Source organism: Mustela putorius, unplaced genomic scaffold (assembly GCF_011764305.1).
Source record: "Mustela putorius furo isolate JIRA1106 unplaced genomic scaffold, ASM1176430v1.1 tig00000813_pilon_pilon_pilon, whole genome shotgun sequence".
In the NCBI taxonomy this organism is placed as follows: Eukaryota; Metazoa; Chordata; class Mammalia; order Carnivora; family Mustelidae; genus Mustela; species Mustela putorius.
Window position 1 is genome coordinate 4751166 of NW_025421485.1, and position 22113 is coordinate 4773278.

A 22113-nucleotide genomic window follows, 5' to 3' on the forward strand; every position below is an offset into this window, starting at 1 on the left:
GCTGGGTGGGATGTGATGGGAGGTGGAGAGGACTAAATGGGAATGAGCCTGAGCCTGGACAGGAAAAAAATAGAGAAAGCCCACTAGAAGGATCCAGAAAGACAAGAAAGACTTCAAAGAGTAAAACCCAGGAAATAATCTCTGACCAATTTGCCTACAATCCAGCCCAGGGCTGCTAGTGGGCAAGAACACAGCTCTCGCTGATCAAGCTGAAAATGTGGGCTCAGGGTATTCGCTGAGGGCCCCAAGGGCAAAAGCAGGATGGAATGCTCAGACCTGGTGGGAGGGGCCAGGAGCAAGGTGCATGCTAACTGTGAGAGAAGGAGTGTGGCTCCAAGTGGGAGAAGCAAACAAGCAGGTGGTGGCTGGAAGGTCAAGGGAAGGACAGCATGGGCAGCAGGAAGTGGGGTAGGCAAGGGGTCTAGACAAAGAAAGCCCAGCAAGAGGACACAACCGTCCCTTTGATGTGGACCTGGTGGGGAGGGGCTGGCTAGAGGAATTACTACCCATGCAAAGCTCCTTGTCCCAGGCAACATGACCATGGGGGCTGCAGTGCCCAGAGCCCAAGACGTTGACCGCCAAGGGAGTGCAGCCGGGAGAATGAGGGCGGAGTCTCTTCCCTGGAGCCTTGTCGCAGTAACCACAGTGTCTTGTCCCATTAACAGAGGTGTCTTGTCCCATTAACCGCGGTGTCTGCTGGCCTCTCTCCCTGGTCCCCACCCAATTAGGAACCTTAAGGAAAACCACTTTTGGGCAAAAAGTATACAGATCTAAAATCCACAAAAGCATTCATGCGTGTCTATAAATTACACCAAATATTTCCAGTCATGTATGCAGGGAAACGGCAGACAGAGCAGATGAAGAGAAGGCTCAAAAAAACCCATTTTTTATATATATATATATATATATATATATACACACACACACACACACACTATATATATATATATATATATATATATATATATATATATATATATATATATTCCTATGGATGTGCCTACAAATAATCTGCATATTTACACCTATGAAAAGCCTCCAGGCTTCATACAGCCATCAGACTCCCACCCCACTCTCCCATGGAAACACAGTTTGGAGAGGCAGTGAGAAGGGACATTATTTTGGTTCAGGAAGAAAGAAAGGCTGAGACTCAGAGGGTGCTGTCCTCGGAGGAGTGGCCTCCGATCATAGCTTCCACATGTCCAAAGTCAGATTCATCCTCACCCCTTCCTGAATCCCTAGTCACCCAGGCCAGGCACTCTGGTTCATCCTCCACTTACCAAATTGCTTTGAAAATTCAAGTCTGTGTGTGTGTGTGTGTGTGTGTGTGTGTGTGTGTGTTTTCTAAGATTTTATTTATTTATTTGTCAGCGAGAGAAAGAGAGGGAGAGCCCAAGCAGGGGGAGCGCCAGACAGAGGGAGAAACGAGGCTCCCCGCTGAGCAGAGACCCTGATGCAGGACTCAATCCCCAGGATCATGACCTGAGCCCAAGGCCAATGATTAACTGACTGAACCACCCAGGTGCCCCAAAATTCAAGACTTTGGTGGCACCCCTACTCTGAAGCCTTCAGTAGCTCTCTGCTGTCCTCTGAGTCAAGTTCAAGACCCTCAGTGTTGCTCTCAAGGCCACACCAAACCTTGGCTCCCAAACTGGGTGCAGTTCCTGGCCCCCACGTCTTTCCTGCATAGCGTTCCTGACCTCTCTGTTAGATGCCCGTCTGATTGTCCTTCAACCTGCAAACCTGAACTTCATCTCCATGGACCTTTGTCTGATCCCCAAGACATATGGTATCTCTCCCTGATTCACTGGGCCTCTTTGACCTGGGGCAATCGTTGGTTATACATGTGTCTGTCTCCTTCTCTAGACAGTGAGCTATTTGAGGGCAGATGCCCTCCATTTTGTCTTTGTGTCCTCAGCACCCAGAATAAGATCTAGAGAATGTTTGAGGAGTGAAGGAATGGATGGATGGATGGATGGATGGATGGATGGATGGATGGTGAATGGACGGATGATTGGTGGATGGATGGATGGTGAATGGACGGATGAATGGTTATGTAGGTAGATGGATGTGTGATGAGTGGAGCAATGCCAAAGAGTCCGATTTTGAGGGACTATGCAGATATGGAAGTGGAAAGTACATGCCTTGCATGGCATGCGGAAGACATCCCACAATCAAAAACAGCGTAAGGCTCTTCTCCACAGTCTCTGGCAAGGGAATCACCATGACCGCAGCATGGGAAATGAACAGGAGGGCAGTAGCCCAGGCAGGCAGAAACCTGGTTCCGAATGTGCCTCTTTCATTAAGCAGCCATGTGATCTCAGACAAGTCACAAAAGCTCCCCACAGTGGAGATTTCTCACGGGCATCATTGGACTGGATGACCCAGCCTGGTCTTCTTTGCTCTGGAATGCTGATTGTGAAATCCATCACACTGGCATAGGGTTTCTGAAAGACAGAGAGCTGTCCCACTCTTGACTGAAGGAATTGCCCATCCTCTCTGAGCTTTCTAGTCCTCATGTCCCACCTCAGAGTGTCCTACAGGGATGGGAGGAAATCACTCTGAAAGGGCCATGTGCATGTGTGGCCCTATGGTTTACAGGCGGCAAAGGAAGGGCCCTGAGGGCTGGGTGGCCCAAGGTTGCCACCTGAGCTGCCCTATGTCTATTTGCTCCAATGCTCTCCTAGGCCAAGTGTGCACTAACATTCCAAGCAAAGTCTGGAATCAGGGCTGCATCCCAAGCCCACAACCAAGGCTCCTGGCCGAGTTGCTGAGTGGGAGCTGAAACCCAGGGCAGGCAGGTTTCCCTGGCAAAGCAACGCTCCCTGGCCAGGGCTGCTTCTGCCTATGGGTTGGGGTGCCATTTTCCTTCCTTCCAAGCTATGTGCCTGCTGGGGAGGGGGGTCCATCTGGGCAGTGCCTTCTCCTAATTGGCATAAAGTCTCTCTGGACTCGTGGTTCCAGAGACGACTCTTAAAGTTCAAATTCATTGCTGCAGAGGACCACTTAAGTCCCAGGTCCAGAACCTGAAGCTCTGCCTCCACAGCCTTCCTGGTGGCTGCCCACCTGCTGTCATGCCTCCCCGGCCTGTGACAGCCCAATCCACAGGGATGCCCTGTCATCTCTGGCTGGACCTCCCTGCGGTCAGCAGCACGTTGGACCAGCATTCACTTCGGACAGCACTGTTCCCGGCAGACAGCCCCTCCTCCCCACCCGGGGTCCCCAACCAAGGCTGCTTGCACTGCTATCATCACTAACTCGCTCCTTTGACAAGGGCTGGCTAGTGTCATCGCCCCTTCCATGTCTGGGATGTCGCAGGAGGAGGACCTGTGACAGCATGGTGCCCATCGTGTTCTCTGGAGGCGGCTGCCCCTGGGAGACTCGCTGTGCCAGAGGTCAGATAGAGAGGGACACCCAAGGACCCTCTAGGGAGGGCACAGGGAGAGGCCAAGCCCTGTGGAGATCCCTGGGGTCTATTTGGCCTGCAGAATAGGGCAGGATGACCAGATTCTGAAGCCCCTCCTTGATCAGTCACTGTAAGTGGACAGTCCTGGGAAGGGGACACCCTGGGCTGAAGTGGTTCTCCATAGCGGCAGCGGGCCCGGGAAAGAGCGGACAGCTGCAGCCACAGCCCTTGCTGGCAGGGGACCAGAGTGGCGCAGCTCCCGGGCCTCCATGGAGCTGAGGAATTGCCAGGTCCCTGATCTTTTTAAGGAAGATTCATTTCACCCAGCTTTTGAGCCAAATAAGGGCAATGGCATCACGGCTCTGTCCTCTAGGGCTTTAAAACTACAGGTCTGTGCTTCGGTCTCCAGGAAAGGCAAGCACGCACTTGGCAGAAACTATCTGTCCCCTGGGACACTGGGTACAGGCCTCAGGGAGTGGGGGGTGCTTCAAAGATCGAGTGGCTTCCATGCACCTGCACGCTCATCAGGAGGCAAAGCAGGGGGCGTGGCCGGTCTGAGCCCTCACCGTGCAGCTTGTGTTTCCCATAACCCCTGGGATGGACTTCCCACTTGCAAAATACCCACAGATTAGTAACTGTGAGATGTTAACCACCTGCAGGAGGCTTTTCAAACTAGTCAAGACATTTAGAGACCGAATCAGTCCAGATCTGTCCCTCGAGATTGGCCTAGCCTCCAGTTCCAGACCAACTATAGGGCTGCAATCGGGCCCTACTCCCCACCATCGTCCCGTCTCAGCCACACCTCCCCCAGGGAGGCCACAGGCATGGCCACAGGACGCCAGCCCTATACCGTACCGTCTGGACTTGTCCTCTATCCCAGTCACTGCCTGAGCCCACTGTGGGCCCAGCCACACCTACCTAACTCCCCCTCCCACCCCTGGGTTCAGAGGGAGCGGAGTTGTGGTTTCCCCGGTGGTGGGTTCTAGGCTCAATGATGTGACCCAGAACTGGGAAAGAGTCAAAAGCCATGAAGGTCCATTTAACCCTGGGAGACAGGAGCGGACTGGCTGGCTGATGACCTCCTCGCCCTCCCTAGAAACCCCCCACCGAGATGGATTGTTCTGTGGTGCCGTGGTTCACGTGGCTTCTTCAGATCTATCAAGTGACTTTGAAATCGGCTCCTTTCTCGTGGGGGTGCTTCGGCTGGGTGTATGGCTCTCCAAGGCACTTCTCTCGCATCGCCTCATGTCTACCTCCCCACTTTCTTGTCTCCCTTCCTCTCCCCGCATCTTTGCCTCCCTGAAATTGCAGGATCTCCTTCCCTCCCCAGAACGTCTTGCTGCAGGCTCTGTTTTCCAGAGAATCTGGGCTAACGCAGAGCTATTCCTAGACAGAGCTAAAGCTGGGTGTCCTACAATTCGACTCCATTCCAACACGAATGGGGCAACCTGGAGAGCGTGTCCACCCCAACGGGGAGAGGGCTCCACGGTCGCAGCGACCACTCGGGTGCTAGCTGCAGGTCTGGGGGTCACCTGTCTTCTGACCAATAGCCCAAAGACTAGAGATTCGACCACCCCTTCCGTGGGTTCAATCCATTTGCTAGAGCAGCTCACAGAACTCAGAGAAACATTTGACTCACTAGATTGCCAGATTATAATAAAAGGATATAACTCAGCAACAGCCAGGCAGAAGAGATGCCCAGGGTCAGGTATGAGAAAGCCCCCCTGCCATCACCAGGTGTATGGCTCTCCTAGGGCTCCATGTGTTCCTCGACCCGGAAGCCCTCCAAACCCTTCCTCCCCTTCTAGGTTTTTATGCTGCTTCATTACACAGACACAATGGATGAAATCACTGACCATTGGTGATCGAACCCAATCACCAGCCCCTCTTCCCTCCCAGAGGATAGAAGTGCCAACCCTGTCATCACATGGTTGGTTTCCCTGGCAACAAACCCTCCTCCTTAGGAGTTTCCCAAAGTCACCCCATTAACACAATAAGACACTTTTATTGCTCTCACCATTTACAAAATTCTAAGGGTTTGGGGAGCTCTATGCCAAGAATGGGGCAAAGGCCAAAAATATAAGTGACCTTATTTTACTGTGAGTTGAATTATGATTTATGCTGCACACTTATCCAGCATGACTGGTGTCCTTGTAAGGTGCATGTCCCCATCCCCACCACCACCGCTCAGGGCAGCAGGATAGGAGACTGCTCTCCGGGACAGTGTGTGGCTCCCATTATCTGTTCCTCCCCTGCTTCTGTCCGAGTTATTTAACCAGTCTGATCGGTACACAAGTCTATAAACTGCACAGATAAGAATAGAAGGTACATCTAAGGGGCACCTGGATGGCTCAGTGGGTTAAAGCCTCTGCCTTCGGCTCAGGTCATGATCCCAAGGTCCTGGGATTGAGCCCCACATCGGGCTCTCTGCTCAGTGGGGAGTCTGCTTCCCCCTCTCTCTCTCTGCCTGCCTCTCTGCCTACTTGTGATCTGTCAAATAAATAAATAAAATCTGTTAAAATATATATATATATTCAAAAAGTACATCTAAGGATGTTGTGAGATGCAGAGGAGCTGATGAATGTGCAAAGGTGCTGGGGCGCCTGGGTGCCTCCATCGGTTAAGCATCTGACTCTGGATTTCGGCTCAGGTCATGATTTCAAGGTCATGAGAAGGAGCCCCATGTAGGGCTCTGCACTGGGCAGGAGCCTGCTTGAGGTTCTCTCTCTCTTTCTCTCTCTCTCCTCCTCTGCCCTGGCCCGCCCCTGCTCACTCACTCTAAAAAAAAGAAAACCCAAAAAATAAAACAAAGGTGCCACACAGCATTCTTCATTATGTTATCCTTCTGACCACATCAACCTATCTGTGTAAGACCAACTTGGCACTTCAATGTTGGGACGATAACCCGGTGGCGTGCGCAACTGTGTCCCATATGACCATGACTTTCTCTGCAACTCCTTGACCACTGGGTGTTTAACAGACTACAGAGTGCCTGAAATAGTTTGTCATCCACAGAGCTCCTAAGGCTACCTGTTCATTGTTTTGCTTTGTAGGAAATAGCTTTGGAGATAAAACTAACTTAACAGTACACAGGAAGCTCCGAGGAATGCCGTGCCCAGGTTTGGCACTAACACACGCGCGGCTCTGGGTCCATTACCGAGCAAGCTTCCGCGGCTCATCAGGCAGCTGTCAGCCCGCATGCTGAAATCAAGCATGTAAACCCAGAGACATTAGCCCAGATAAACACCACCTGCCTCTTCATTTTCTCGGACAGCTTCTGAATCCCTCCAAGTTGGAAGGAAATGTGCTTCCTGGAACTAAGCACTTCCTGACGACGGCTCTTGCCACGGACGCGGAATCCCCCTCCCGTTCTCACCCCCTGCGTGGACAGGTGTTAATTACACCCTTGATGGGAAAGAAACATCCTCAGGTTCAGCAATTTGCAGCTCAGCAGGCAGTGGAAGGGAGAATGCTGGAGCCTCCATGGCCACTCGGGAACCAGCCCTCAGGTTCCCCATCACTGTGGCTCCCCATCCTCAGCAAACGGACGGGCTCCCCTTGTGTCTCTGGAACCCAGAGCGGTTCGAGGTGCAGTCTGTGGGCCGGACTGGGGTGGCCCAGCTCAAAAGCCCCAGTCCCGTGAATGTCCGCGGGCTCTACCTGGTCAGCGATACCTGAGGCTCTTTTCACCTGAACACAGTGCCATGCAGACCAACCAAGGGCAGGGCTGGGGGTGGGGAGACCTGGGGGCTCACTTGGGAGCTGGTTGAACGTCCAACTCTTGATTTCGGCTCAGTTCATGAGCTCAACAGGGAGACTGCTTGAATTCTCTCTCTCTCCCTCTCCTCCTAAAATAAATAATTCTTTAAAAAAAAAAAAAGAAAAGAAAAGAAACCAAAGAAATAGGGACAGTTGGGGAACGCTGAACCCACAACTCAGAATGAGCAGAACCTGCTAAGCTATCAGTGTAGCACCGCTAGTCGCGATGCCCAGTTTACAGCTCTTCTCTCCGCTGGTGACTGGTCTGCCATGCCCTGTTCCTCTTCCTTGCTGCTGTTTTCGGCATGAACCACAAATCTACTTCTTTGTCTTGGGAAGATCCACAGGGAATATCTCAGTGCCCCACGCTGAAATGCTGTAAGAGTTCTCCGCATCTTCCTCTAGCACCATCTTCCACTGGCTGACTTTCTTATCCCCGACAGCCCTTTTTCTGCCCTTGGATAAATGTTTGCAAAGACAGCCTCTGCCCATACAAATGGGCACCTTTCTTCTCTGGGCAGCCACTGTGAGAATCTTGATGGGGGGTTTAGAAGCAAAATGACATCTGGGCTGATTCTCCAAAAGTTCCTCCATTACAAAAAGTCCCTTAAATGATCATTGTTTACTTTTTTCCATTGTCAACCACCCCCACCACCCCCCAGGGAGCTGGGCCTTAAAACCGTCTGCTGACTGCCTTCCTGGGGTTGTTGGCTCCTTAACTGTTCCATCCCGGTAGACGTACACGTGTGCACACACGCAGGTGGGCACACGTGCTCATTTGCACACACACCCTCAAACCACAAATATTCACGAGACACTGTGTGCAAGGCAGTGGAGGCCTGATAAAAGACAATGCCTGCCCTCGAGCCAGGACAGTCCTCTTGGAAAGGGAGTGTGTAAATATGTGAAAAACGACTTTGCAAAGCGAGAGTTAACTAACACCAGCCCCATGGAAGAGCTCATCGCTCAGACAGCTTCATCTCTAATGAAGCCGTCACCCCACTAGCCCGTTGGGCCCCACAATGCTCTAAGAAACATTCAAGGCTGAAAAGGAAAAGGCAACAGAGCAGCGAGGAAGGACGAGGGGTGAAACCAGGGCATTCTGAGAGGTGGGAAGGCTGATTGGCCTCTGAAAGCCATCAGCAGGCACAAACGTTTCCTTCGTGGCCTTGACAGCCATCTGTACCAAATAAACAACTCAACAAATAGACCTTGACTTTGATGGTTTTTAAATGGGAGCGGTGTTGATTTACCCAGCGTCTGACTTGTGCAAAAATCAGCCCTTTGAGCTCTAGAGCACTCTGTTCCCCACCTCCTGGGGTACACAGGCTTTTTCAAAGAACCAGCCAAACACGCGAATCTCTTTAAGCAGGACGAGGCAGAGGAGTGAGCTTCTCTGATTCAGCCGCATCAGTCCCTGAAGGGGTTTCTGGACATCCTCAGACTGACCTTTCTGATGCCAGTAGGCACAAGAAAAAAATGGGGGGGGGGCGTGGCGGTCAGACTGGTCAAGGGCAGACTCAGGGCCTGGGAAGCTGGGACAGGGCAGCTTCTGATCCAGCACTCAAGGGACACCAGGAAAGCCAGTGCTCCAGCCCTCCTCTTACCTTTCACACATCCAAAGGGAAGAAGACTGAGCACTTAGGTATGTGGTCCAGATGTGGCCGTGGGGGCTCTTGGCGGGCAAAGGCTGCTGGCAGGACTCTCAAAGCGGGATAATGATATAGCATCTAGATGTGTACTTTGATATTGACCCAATCATCACCCATCCACCATGGCTCCGCTGAACATTTCTGGGAGCCCCCCACCACGCTCCTCGTCCTGTGCTAGGTGCTGTTGAGAAGGGGTCAAGGAATCTGATGAGATCCCTACCATCCAGGACCTCACAGAGACACCCTGAAGGTAGAGCAGTCTGCTTAAAACTGCGGCTGGATCGCTGGCTCCAAAGCACTGTGAAGTCGGACGGACCCAGGTTCGAAGCCCAGCTCTGCCGCTCACCAGTTTCGTCTTCGCAAGCCTCCGATTTCTCACCAGCAAACTTCCACGTCAAGTAACTGAAACTGGAAATGACCATGTGTGTGAAATCTCTGAGCACACAGGAGGTCCTCAATAAATATTCATTCCCATTCTCCTTTCCATGAGATGATGACTACGAGCTTCATACAGGTCTAGAGGATGCAAAGTGAAGACGGGGGATATAACAAATCCTGACAGGATTGGGGAAGATCTCTTACATCTTCCCTGAAAATTTTGTTCTTCTGCCCAAAGCACTCCACTTCCCTGCTCTCCCCGTGTCTTAGCCACGCATTCCCAGACGCGCAGTGGATGTCACTAAGGGTTTCAGTAAGTAACGTCCTCTTGGTATTTCCCAAGTCAGTAGCAGCTTCTGCAGCTCCTGGTGGCTCTGTGGCTCTGTTCCTTTCTCAGCAATCTCCACGCATGTTTTAGGGTATGAGCGCACCGACTCCAAAGATCCAGTCACAGGAGAGGGAAATAAGCCTCTATCATGTAGACAATCCAAGGAAGGCAATGCTGTTTTCCTAGTCTCCTGAGAGACTCTCTCTCCATCCTTGGGCCCCTAAGAGACTCTCATAGTCACTTGAAGTATCTACTTTAGTCCTTTTAACAATGCTGGAAGAGGACAGGTTATGGTTGAATATTTGCGTTCCCCACTCCCCACCTCCGATCCCTATGTTGAAGTCCTAACTCCCAGTGTGGCTACCTTTGGAGATGGGGCTTCTAAGGAAGTAATTAAGGTTAAATAAGGTCATAAAGGTGGGGTGCTGATCCAATAGAATTAGTGCTCTTATAGGATGAGACACCAAAGAGCTTGCTCTCTCTCCTTCCCTACCCACTCCCCACGACAAGACACAGCAAGGAGGTGGCAGCCAGCAAACCAAGGAGAGTGCACTCAGCAGAAACCACCTCTACAGCACCTTGATCTTGGACTTGCAAGCTCTGCAACTATGAGAAAACTAATCCTATTGTTTAAGCCCTCTAGGTCTATATAGTATTTTGTGAGAGCAACCCAAGCAGATTAAGAAAGAAAATAATTACTCCATGTTCCAAGTAATAAAAACAAGTGCGATAGACAACACAACCTGCCTGAGCCCACCCAGTTGCTATGTGGCAAAGCCAGGACTTGGGCCTGAGTGTGCCAGACTTCCTTATGGCCGGAGCTCCTTGTACATTTTCACAGATGCCTCTTTTGATGGCTGTGTGCTGTGGGTGTGCAAATGTAGTTGGAATCCCAATGATCTGATGTGCAGGGCAGCATTATTCAGTGAGGGTCCCAAGAGCCATAAGTCCATGCGATGTGCTATGGGTCCAAATGCAATCCCCAAATAAGGGATGTTGAAGCCCCCTTCCCCAGTCCATATTTAGGACTTCCTAAACCTTCCTAACCTTATTTAGAAATAGTCTTCATAGATTTTACCAAGTGATGATGAAGGTCCCTGGGGTGTCCCTACTGCAATATAAGTGGTAACCTTATAGCACATGGAAATTCGACAGACACACAGAGAGGAAAGGCCTCTGTGAAGACAGAGGATAGGAACCAGTCATCTAGAGGGCAAGGAACATCTGAGGCTGCCAGAGGCTGGGAGAGAAGCCTGGAAGACATCCATCCCTAGCACTTTCAGAGTGAGTGTGGCCCTCACTCTGAAAGTGCTAGTGTGGCCCCAGTCTTTTCTGTTGATGACAGTGGGAGAAATTCAACTTTAACTTCACCTAATCACTTCTGATTTTCAATTTTGATTCTTCTGGATATTTAGTCAAATTCAGATTCTTCCCTTTCCCCTTATCCTCTCTAGGAGGACATCTGTGTGTGAAGGCAGCTCGAGTCACATCTGGTGCCTTGGAAGGAGAAGGTGGACACCTTTTCTCAAGCTTCACAACCTGGCACCCATGGGTTCCTGCTTCAGGCAGGCCACACACCACACAGCCTCCTCTTCAGGCCCAGACCCAGGCCTCCTCTGGTGTATCATCCTCACATCAGGTCTTCTGGGCCTGAAAGAACTCCCTGGTGCCCCCCAGCGTTGCCTCCAAGCAACGCTGGAGTCCATGCAAACTTGTGAGCAAAAGACCTAAACAGACACCTCACCAAAGAAGATACACAGATGGCAAATAAACAAAAGAAAAGATTCACAACATAATATGTCATTAAAGAATTTTAAGTTAAAACCACAATGAGATACCACTACACGAATTAGAAAGGCCAAAATCCAAAACACGAACAACATCAAATGCTGGTAAAGATGCAGAGAAACAGGAATTTGTATTCATTGCTGCTGGGAATGCAAAATGGCACAGTTATTTTTGGAAGACAGTTTGGTAGTACAAACTAAATATATTCTTACCCTATGATCCAGCAATTGTGTTCCTTGGTATTTACCCAAAGGAGTTGAAAACACATGTCCACATAAAACCTGCATGTGGATATTTATAGCATTTTTACTCATAATCATCAAAACTTGGAAGCAACCAAGATGTTCTTAAGTAGGTGAGTGGAGGACTGTGGTTCATCCAGACAAAGGAATATTATTTAGCATTAAAAAGAAATGAGCTATCAAGCCATGAAAAGACAGGGAGGGACCGTAAATGTATATTGCTAAGTAAAAGAAGTCCATCTGAAAGGCCACACATTGTATCATCCCAACTGTGTGACATTCTGGAAAAGGCAAAACAATGAAGACACTGAAAAGATCCGCGGTTGCCAAGGGCAAGGCAGGAGACATGAATTGGCAGAAAATAGAAGATTTTTAGGATGAAAATACTCTATATGATATAATGATGAATATATATTCCTATACATTTGCCCAAACTCATAGAATGTGAAACACCAAGAGCAAATCCTAAGATAAACTATGAAACTTCAGGTAATTACAGTATGTCAACATGGTGAAAAAAAATTCTATTCTGGTGAGTGGTCTTGATAATGGGGAAGGCTGAACATGTGTGGGGACAGAGAGTATAGGGAAAATCTTTGTAGTGTCTCCTCAAGTTAGTTGTAAACTTGAAACTACTCTTAAAAAAAGTCTTATGAGTTTTCTTCTACATGATAGGTTGCGATGCTGGTCAATCCAGGAATCACATAATAAAGTCAATTCAACCTTCTAAAAACATTAAAATAACAAATAAATATTTGGGGGGCACCTGGGTGGCTCAGTGGGTTAAGCCTCTGCCTTCAGCTCAGGTTGTGATCTCAGGGTCCTGGGATCGAGCCCCGCATCCGGCTCTCTGCTCAGTGGGGAGCCTGCTTTCCCCTCTCTCTCTCTCTGCCTACTTGTGTTCTCAATCTCTGTCAAATAAATAATTTAAATCTTTAAAAAATGAATAAATAAATAAATATTTTAATAGCCTTTTTTAAAAAAAACTGAGAAAATAAATAAATCAGCAAACTAGGAATTGAAGAGATGTCTCAAACTGATAAAGAGTATCTATGAAAAGCCTAAAGTTAACACCCTATTTAATGGTGAAAGATGGAGTGCCTTCTCCCAAGGACTTAGGACAAGGTGAGGATGTTCACTGCTACTGCTCACATTCAAGAAGACCAAGCCAATGCAATGAGGGGAAAAAATGAGGAAGGGGAGAGGAAAAGAAAGACATACACAATGGTAAGGAAGTAAATTGCCTTTATTTAGAGATGATAGGATCGTCCATGCAGAAAACCACAGAGTCTACACCAAAAGCTACTAGTTTAGCAAGATCACAGGTCACAAGATCAATGTACAAAAGTCAATTATATTTCTATGTGCCAGCACTAAATAATCAGAAATAAGAATATATATTCATCTATAATATAAATAAATATATTTATTTAGATTAGGATCAAAAGCATGAAGTATTTAAAAATAAAGTTTTTAATATATGTAGTTTTCCGTATGCTGAAAACCACAAAACACTAAGTGAAATCAGAACAGACCGAAATAAATGGAGAGATGTGTCATGTTCATGGATCAGAAGACTCAATTTTATTAATATGTCAATACTCCTAAAATTGATCTATCTATAGATTCTAGGTAATACTAATTCAAATCCCAACAGGCTCTTTTGTAGAAATCAACCAAAAATTTGTAGGAAACTACAAAGAAAAAAATTAAAGTGGTCTAAGAATTTTGAGAAAGAAGAACAAAGCTGGAGGAATCACACAATTTGAATTTCAAAATTTAATGTAAAGCCACAGAAATTAAGACAGTGTGGTACTGATGAAAGAAGAGCCATATAGATCAATGGAACAAAATAGAGAATGCAGAGAAAGAGCTAAACAGGTATGGTGCAGAGATGTTTTACTGAGGTGAAAAGAACATTTGTGAAGAGAGATTCAATTTTTTCAACAAATGGTGTGAGAACAATGGGTTATCCCTATGCAAAAAGAAAGAAAGAGAGAGAGAGAGAGAAATTGGATGCCTGGGTGGCTCAGACGGTTAAGCCTTTGGCTGGGGTCATGATCCCAGGGTCCTGGGATTGAATTCCGCATCAGGATCCTTGCTTGGGGAGGAGCCTGCTTCTCTCTCTGCCTCTGCCTGCCACTCTGCCAGCCTTGTGCATGCTCGCTCTCTCTCTCTCTCTCTGACAAATAAATAAATAAATAAACAAAATCTTTTTAAAAAAGAAAGAAGGAAAGAAAAGAATCTCAACCCCTACCTCACACCATATACAAAAATTAACTCAAAATACATCATAGACTTAAAGGTAAAGTCTAGAACAGTAAAACTATAAGAAAACATTAAAGGAAATCCATCTAAAATTAGGTAAAGATTTTTGTGCTTTTATTTTACATAAGACACAAAAAGTAATCATTGAAACAGGAAGAAATCAAACTTCTTCAAAATTAAAAACTGCTCCTTGAATGACACTTAAAAAATGAAAAAAATCATAGACTGAAAAAAATATTTTCAAAACACATATAATAAAACACAAGCCATATCCAAAATACTTCTAAAGTCTCAAAATTCAACAAAACAAGCCAATTTTAAAATTAGGCAAAATATTTGAACAGACACTTCAGTGAAGAAGAAATATGGATGGTAAACAAGCCCGTGAAAAGATGTTCAATATCACTAGTCGTTATTAAAATACAATTGAAAACTACAATGAGATGTCAGCACACACCTGCTAGAATGGCTATCATTAAACATATATATCTTGACAATATCAAGTCCTCAGAAAGACACAAAGCAATCAGAACTCACACATGCTGGTGGGTATCGCTGTGGAGAATAGTTTGGCAGCATGTCAAAAAGTTAAACACAACTCCCACCATATGATCCAGTCACTCCCCATCTAGGTATCTATCCAGAAGAAAGGAAAGGAAGTCCACAGAAAGAGGTGTACATGGATGCTCACGGAGCTGTCTTTGTAATAACTCCAAACTGGAAATAACCCACATGTCCTTCAGTGAGTGAATGGAAAAACAAATCGTGCTCACATCCATACCACGGCCATAAACCCCTGACATAGTCAACAACACAGAAGAATCTTAAAAACATTACGTGAAGAGACAGAAGTCAGACAGGAAGAGCTACTGTATGATTCCACGTACATGCTATTTAGAAAGGCAAAACCCTAAGGACAGAAACCCAGTCTGAAGTTCCCTAAGGCTGGGGGAGAAAGGAGTGACGGGCTTCAGAAGGGGACACAGTCTTCTTTGGAGAGGATGTGAACACTCTGTCCTGATCAAAACAATGTTTGCATGATTATATACATTTGGCAAATCTCACAAAATGACGCACCTCTATTTTATGTCATTTACATCTCAATAAATCTGATTTAAAAGATGTTTTATTATTACCATAACGAGGAAATGTTTTCTTTTTTTTTTTTTTAGCAAAAGTTCGTCATTAAGAGAGAAAAAGGGAACATTATTTATGCTACTTTCTTGAGATTAATACATGACTACATATTTTTGCATAGCGCTATAAATAAATATAGATAACATGCTCACATAGCATGTTATGTACATCACACCCAACAGGAAACTTTTAGAACCACTGCTTCTATAATAGTCCCTGGCACAGAATAACGACAAGGAAGGAGAGATAGTTAGTAGCCACAGTCCTGATGTAAGCAGGGCTGGTGTAATTGCTTCCATTTTATAAATGCAAAGATGAAGTTAGAATGCGTGCCAAAGATCACACAGCAGGTCCATGGCAAACCCTGGACTTGAATCCCTGTCCTTTTACCACAGAGAGAACTGGATTCTCCTTCTCCCCAGATGCCGCAAAGTGAGAAGTGTGGGGTGGGCGCCATGTCCAGCATCGCAAGCCCAGTTGAGGGGAAAGTGGATAGGCAGGAATAAAACTTGTTTATAGACCCTGTGGTTTATTTTGGGTGCTTTCCACAAACTAGCTCAGTAGGTGTGAAAACGCCACCCACATCTTAGCGCTGGGAGCCTGAGGCGGCAGAGCCCAGGTGTGACAGCAGTGGGGACACACCGGATGCTGCCCTTCTGTGGCTCCCTTGCTCTGACGGGTTCTGAAGTGGAGATGGACGACTGGGCCCAAGTTCCCCTGCACCCCACGTTCGCTGTGGTGTCTTAGCCAGGCAAGCAGCCTCAGGCCCCAGGATGGCTTGTCCCAGAGCCCCGTCCTCCCCAGGGCAGGCCAGAAAGCCTTCTGTGGTGTGGTCCTGGAAAGGCCAACCTCTGCTTCCCCGTCCTGTGGTCCTCCCTGCCCCGCGTCCAATCCAGGGCCTCAGGGAGGACTCCAAATCCCCTTCCAGCCCTGGGCGGTCTCCCCTGTGGTCACTTCATCCCTTGGTTGGCTTCCCCATCTTGTTCTTCCCAGGTAGCATTTCCCAAAGTGAGTTGCTCTCGCCACCAGCTCAGACGGATCATCGGGGAGCATTTTGAAAAGAATTCTGAGGAATAAAAATAAGTTCTTAGGAAATTCTGAGCTAAACAAAGTGTCATGGGGTGAGTTGTGTCCCCCCAAAAGATATGTGGACGTCCTAACCCCCAGCACCTCAGAACGTGACCTTATTTGGAAATAGGCTCACCGCAGATGTAATTAGTCAAGATGAGGTCACGCGGGAGTAGACTGGGTCCTTAATCCAATATGACTGGTGTCCTTATAAGAAGAGGAGAGAGACATGTCGAGGGGGAAGAAAGTCATGGGATGACAGCAGGAGGCAAAGACTAAGGGGCTCAGCTTCAGGCCAAAGAAAGCCAGGGATCGCTGGCCACACAGAAACTGGACGAGGCGAGGGAGGAGTCTCCCCCATGGGTGTCTCAGGGAGTGTGGCCCCACTGACACCTTCGTTTGGGACCTCCAGCCTCCAGAACTAGGAGAGAACACATTTCTGTTTTAAACCACAGGGTTTTAGTACTTTGTTATGACAGCCCTGGGAAACCCAGACACGACATTCAGCATACTCTTTACTTCGCAGAGGTTTTAATGAGCTAACCTGCCAGAATTTCCAAGGAGGGGGGCATAAGCCCCACTTTCTCCATTTATTTTACCACAGAAATTTTTTCCTTAAAAAAAAAAAAAATTAGTGCTCCATGAAATGATCTTTGGGAAATGGGGATTTTCAGGACTTATCTCTGGTACCTCAGGGAGATGACAGAGAATAGGCCGAGCAGAGTCCACAGAGCCTGGGAGACCCTCCAGGGAGGGTGCTCCCTCCCACAAGCCCACCACCAGACCCCACAGATGACCCGGTTCCTGTTCAGTTTAAGAACAAATAAATGAACGAGGTCCCATGATTGGCAGCCATGTCAACTGGCGGATGGCTGACCCTCCTCTTTCAGGGGCTCAATGTCAAAGTGAGGCACCACAGACATTTGCTTGCCTCTCTGGCCTCTCCCACTGCTGCCTCACCCCATGCACACCCAGGGCTTTGGTGAGACCAGATTAAAATGTCCATTCTCCTTCCCCTACCCCCAGGGACAACGTTTTCCCCCTGTCCTTCTTCTCAAAAGTCCTTGTCCTTTCCAGAAGCAAGCTGAAGATACTACAGCAGTGCTCGCGGGGAAGGGAGGGCCTGGAGAGCAGGGGGCTAAGAAGCTGCACTAGCAGCTCCAAGGCATCTGGTCTGGGCAGGGACGGAGCAGGGGAGGGGGAGGGCAGAGCCCTCAGGGCAGGGGCATGTTGTGACCCTTCCTGTTTTCTGGGTTTACTTGTACTAGATGTCCCCATAAACGGATAAAAGCCATGTACAAAAATAGGCACTCATCAAACAAATAGCAAGCACTTCCTAGTTACCAAGCTCTGTCAAAAGAACAGGACAAAATAAAAATGGAAACTTCCTACACTTAAGAAATATATTAGTTAAGGGGCACCTGGGTGGTTCAGTCAGTTAAGCATCAGCCTCTTTATCTCAGCTCAGGTCTTGATCCCAAGGTGGTGAGTTTGAGCCCCGCATTGGGATCCACCTTGAACACAGAACCTACTTTTAAAAAAAAAGAAGAAGAAAAGAAAAGAAATATATTACTTAAGGTACATGCTAAATGGCTAGGACAGAAATTCCCCCAATACAATGGCCCAAACCATAAAGGAATTTCTTTTTCTCTTTTGCAACAGCCCAGAGGAAAATTCGACTCCACAGGGTCATTCAGGGGACCAGGTTCTTCTTTCCTTTCCTTCCTGTGGCATAACTTGTGTATAATACAGCTCAGAAATAGTCAGAGGGTGGCTCAATTATCTTTTATGTATGTACACGTCAGTGAAACTACCATCCAGATCAAGGGAGCAGAACATTCCCAGCACTCAAGGTCTTCCTGTCTTGTTTGCCATACCCAAGGGTGTTATCTTATTGCCATGATCAAAATTCATTCCTTTGTCATCTTCACACTCCAGTCCGGAAAAGGGGCTGGGATGGGGATAGAGGACAGGCACATGATTTCCTAATTTAAAAAAAAAATGTGATCTGGAAATGCACATATCACTTCTGTCCACACTCCTTTGGCTAACTCCTAGTCATAGGCTCTGAGGGGCTGTAAGAGTAGCTGGGGGTAATTCCCTCCCGGGCAATCACATCTGCTCAAACACTGACACAGCTCTATTACTAAGAGGGAAAAGGGGAGACTGGATCCCAGGGTGTCACACAGGCAGGATAAATAACCAGACCTGGCCTGTTGAAGCCTGTTTACTGAGGGCACTCATGGAGTGGCAGCACAAGACATCAGAATCTGAGAGAGGGATGGACTCTGCCCTTGGGCTCTGAGGCTTTTTAGCTGGATCGTTACTGGGACACAGGCTCCTCCACTAGACTGATCAGAGGTTAGAATCCAACATCCGTATGGCATGGCTGGAGATTGACTCCAACTCAGCCCTACCATCTCAGCGTCCGTGGTTTGAAGAACACCTCCTATGTATGTCGTTATCAAGGGCTAGACTGAAAGTCCTCCCATTACCACTTCAGGCCACCTTAGGAATCTTCTAGAATTGACTGCTTCAAGCTCTTGGGTCTACCGTGTCTCCAGGGAGACACGTGGCAAGAGACCAACTTATAGGGAACTGGTCTTGGACAAATCCACCCTTACCTGTAAGGGGCACAATCCGCAGGGAGGGCCACAATAGGCTCGCACTCCAGCAGTGACATCCAGGTGCTAAAGCAGATACAGTATGCTCCAAGTTCTAACTGAAGTCCAGAAGGAGGGGCGCCTGGGTGGCTCAGTCGGTTAAGGGTCTGCCTTCAGCTCAGGTCATGATCCCAGTGTTGCAGGGAGCCTGCTTCTCCCTCCTCTGCCCCCCCTGCTTGCTCTCTCTCTCTCTCGTTTTCTCTCTGTCAAATAAATTTTTAAAATCTTAAAAAAAAAAAAAAAAAAAAAGTCCAGGAGGTGTGCTCCCTATGGAAGGCTACAGGTACACAGAAAAAACATGTTCACTGAGTCATCAGGAAAGAAGGAGCTCTGTAGTGCACAGGGGGAAGGGACATGGATGGCAGAGGAACAGACAGGCAGACACTGAGGGGTGTGACAATAGGGGCAGTGGATCTCTTCCCAAAAACACAAATGTGACATATATATAGGGAAAGAAACACAATTAAAAGAAAGTCTATGGTGAATACAAGTTTTTGATAGTAAGCATTAAATTGACACGACTCTAACTTTCCTGGAAGCTAAAGCATAAAGGAAACCCACCAGATTACATAACTTTCACTGCCTGATATAAATAAGTCAAGCTTGTCAAGAGTGATATCTTCCATAAATGTTGTCTCCCATATACTTGGTTTTAAAATCTAAAGGAATTCAAAATTATAAGCAAAAGGGCTAGCATATGTCTGCTATAAAATCCTGAAAAGTCTTAGCAATCTATGTTAGATTGGGGATAGCAATAAATAACATAAATCCATACAGAATTCAGCATAAAACCATATTACAGATAATTAGATACCTAACCACACCTTCTGTGAGATCACACATATATTACTTAGGGTTTAGGCTAATCCGTTATGTCAGAGGCCCCCAGATACAGGGACTTAATATAGAAATGTGTTTGTCTTTCACGGAACACTCTGACTATGGGCAGTGGGCCAAAGGCTGGCAGGTGTCTCTGCTCGGTGAGGTCATTTAGGGATCCAAGTTTCTTCCGCCCTGTTGCCTTGCCGTCGTATGCTGTCACCACTGTCCACATGGTAGACACTGGCTCCAGAGCCACCTCCATATCTCTACCCGGGAAAGACAGAGGGTCAGCAGAACATGCAATTGAGGTACTTAGACAAATAATTCAGAAATGGCATACAACACTTCCTCTGACCCTGTTGGCCAGACTTAATCGTACAGGCACAGTTAGCTGGAAGGGAGACCACGAAATGTGGTCTGTGATGGTTCATTATGTGCCAGGCTAAAATTCAGGGGCTCCTGTTGCCAAAAGGAAGAAGGGCAGTTAGCAATCTCACCCTAAACAGCTACGTTCAGGTCTTTGCAGAGATAAACCAACTGAATGTCCAAAATAATAACAATCATAATAAAAAGCTCACCGGTTCCAGGGCTTTATATTTCTTTTAAAGCAAAAACTCTGGGGTGCCTGCGAGGCTCAGTCGGTTAAGCGTCTGCCTTCAGCACAGGTCATGATCCTGGCGTCCTGGGATCGGGCCCCACGTCGGGCTCCCTGCCCAGCCCGGAGTCTGCTTCTCCCTCTGCCTCTGCCTGCTGCTCCCCCTGCTTCTTCTCAGTCTCTCTCTCTCTCTCTCTACCAAATAAATAAATAAAATATTAGGAAAAAAAGAAAGGATAAAATCTGTTTGTTGCTAACTGTCCATTATCGGTAAGAGAGTCATAGAACAAAGCAGGAAGGCCTTCGATAAACTCTCTAGGCGACAGGCTCAGAGGTCTACTCCATGAAGCCCGCTGCGAAGGTAGGTATCTACCATAGCAGGTGGTCAAGGTGACAAACCTCTGTCCCTCCATTCTAACGGCTGCCAAATCAAGGTGCGGTTTAAACCCAAGCGGGCCTCCTCGTGCCTCCTAACCCCCCCCATCAGTTGTGCACCTGATGCCGCCCTCCACACCTGACCCAGCGGGCAGGGGTTCGCCCATGTCCCCCCGCAAGTCCCTGGCACAGCTGGGACCGCGAGGGAGGACCAGGAGGGACGGAGCCCCGGCGCACGGCCCCAGCCATCATTTTGTGGGCACACTCACAGCCCCGCGCCTCCATTCCCTGGAATCTGTTTGTTAAAAACGGAAAGCTCTTCTCCGTGAGCAGGACCAGGGAGTTTAAGGAGTGGCTCTGTGACTCATGGACACTCAGAGGGGCTGCCCAGAGGACACCAAAACAGGAGATGGCTAAGAAGGAGTGCATAGCTGCGGGCTGAGCTGGCATTTGAGGAGACGCCAGGGACTTAGGGAAGGAATTCCTGTGCTCTCCCTCCCAGAGCACCTCTCCCAGAGCACATCATCCTCAGGGCCAGGGGCCGGCCCCTCCCGAGGACGTCTGCTGGGCAGCAGTGAGATGCCAGCTGTCAGGTGGACATGGACCCAAGACCGCAGCCAGGAGCTTTTGTAACCTGGTTAATGCTGGTCTTCTCCCCGGAGACTCCAAGGCCCGTAAGAGCAGGGACCAGGCTGTACCCCTAGGGCCTGGCACATAGTAAGTGCTCAGTGAATCCTCCCGACTCAGGCCTCACCTGGAGCCACAGTGCAAGGTTTATCATCTGCCACTGGCCAAGGGCTGAATTAGGTCTTTCCCCATAGGGGATCCTGGTTCACAGGAAGAACCTCGAGAGCTGGGTGTTATTACCCTCCCTGGGGCACACAGAGCCCCTCCTCTGCACGGTGCTCTGGTCTCAAGATGACACACTTCCAGGACCAAGGAGCTAAAGCAGACCCTAAAGGCAGCTCAACCTCTTCATCATTGAAAGCACAAGGCACCGAGGGCTGGAATCTCCCGAGAGGGCAGAACAGGAAGGAGGTCCCTGGAGATGGGGGGGCGCCAGCTGCTGTTGCCAGTGCTTCCCACCCACCCCCCGGACTGAGCCTTACACAGGCCCTGGGCGCTGTGGCCGCGCCGTCCCACCTCACAGAAGAGGAGGTAGGCTGGGAGAGGTGATCGCTTGCCCGCATCCCTCTGCGGCAGGATTCGAACCCAGGTCGGCCTGACGGCTACCCACCCCCACCCCGCAACTTCTGCCCGTTCCACACCTGAGTTTTGCTGTGGACCCACTTGTGTCCCCCCAAATTCACATGTCACCGCCCTCCCCCCAACATGACGGTATTAGAATCGGGGCCTCCAAGGAGGTGATTAAGGTAAATGAGGTCATGAGGCGGCGCCTGAGGGGACAGGACCCGCGCCCTCACAGCAAGAGGAGGGGAGGCCAGACCGGGTGAGAACACAGCAAGAAGGTGGCCGGCCACCCGCCAGCCGGGGGCCCTCACCAGAACCCGGCCACGACGGCCTCCTGAGCTCAGATCTGCATCTGCGAAAAAGCTCACCTGCATTGCTTAAGCCCCTCTGTCCGTGTCTACGGTATTTTTTACGGCCACCCAAGCGGAACAAAAAAAGATT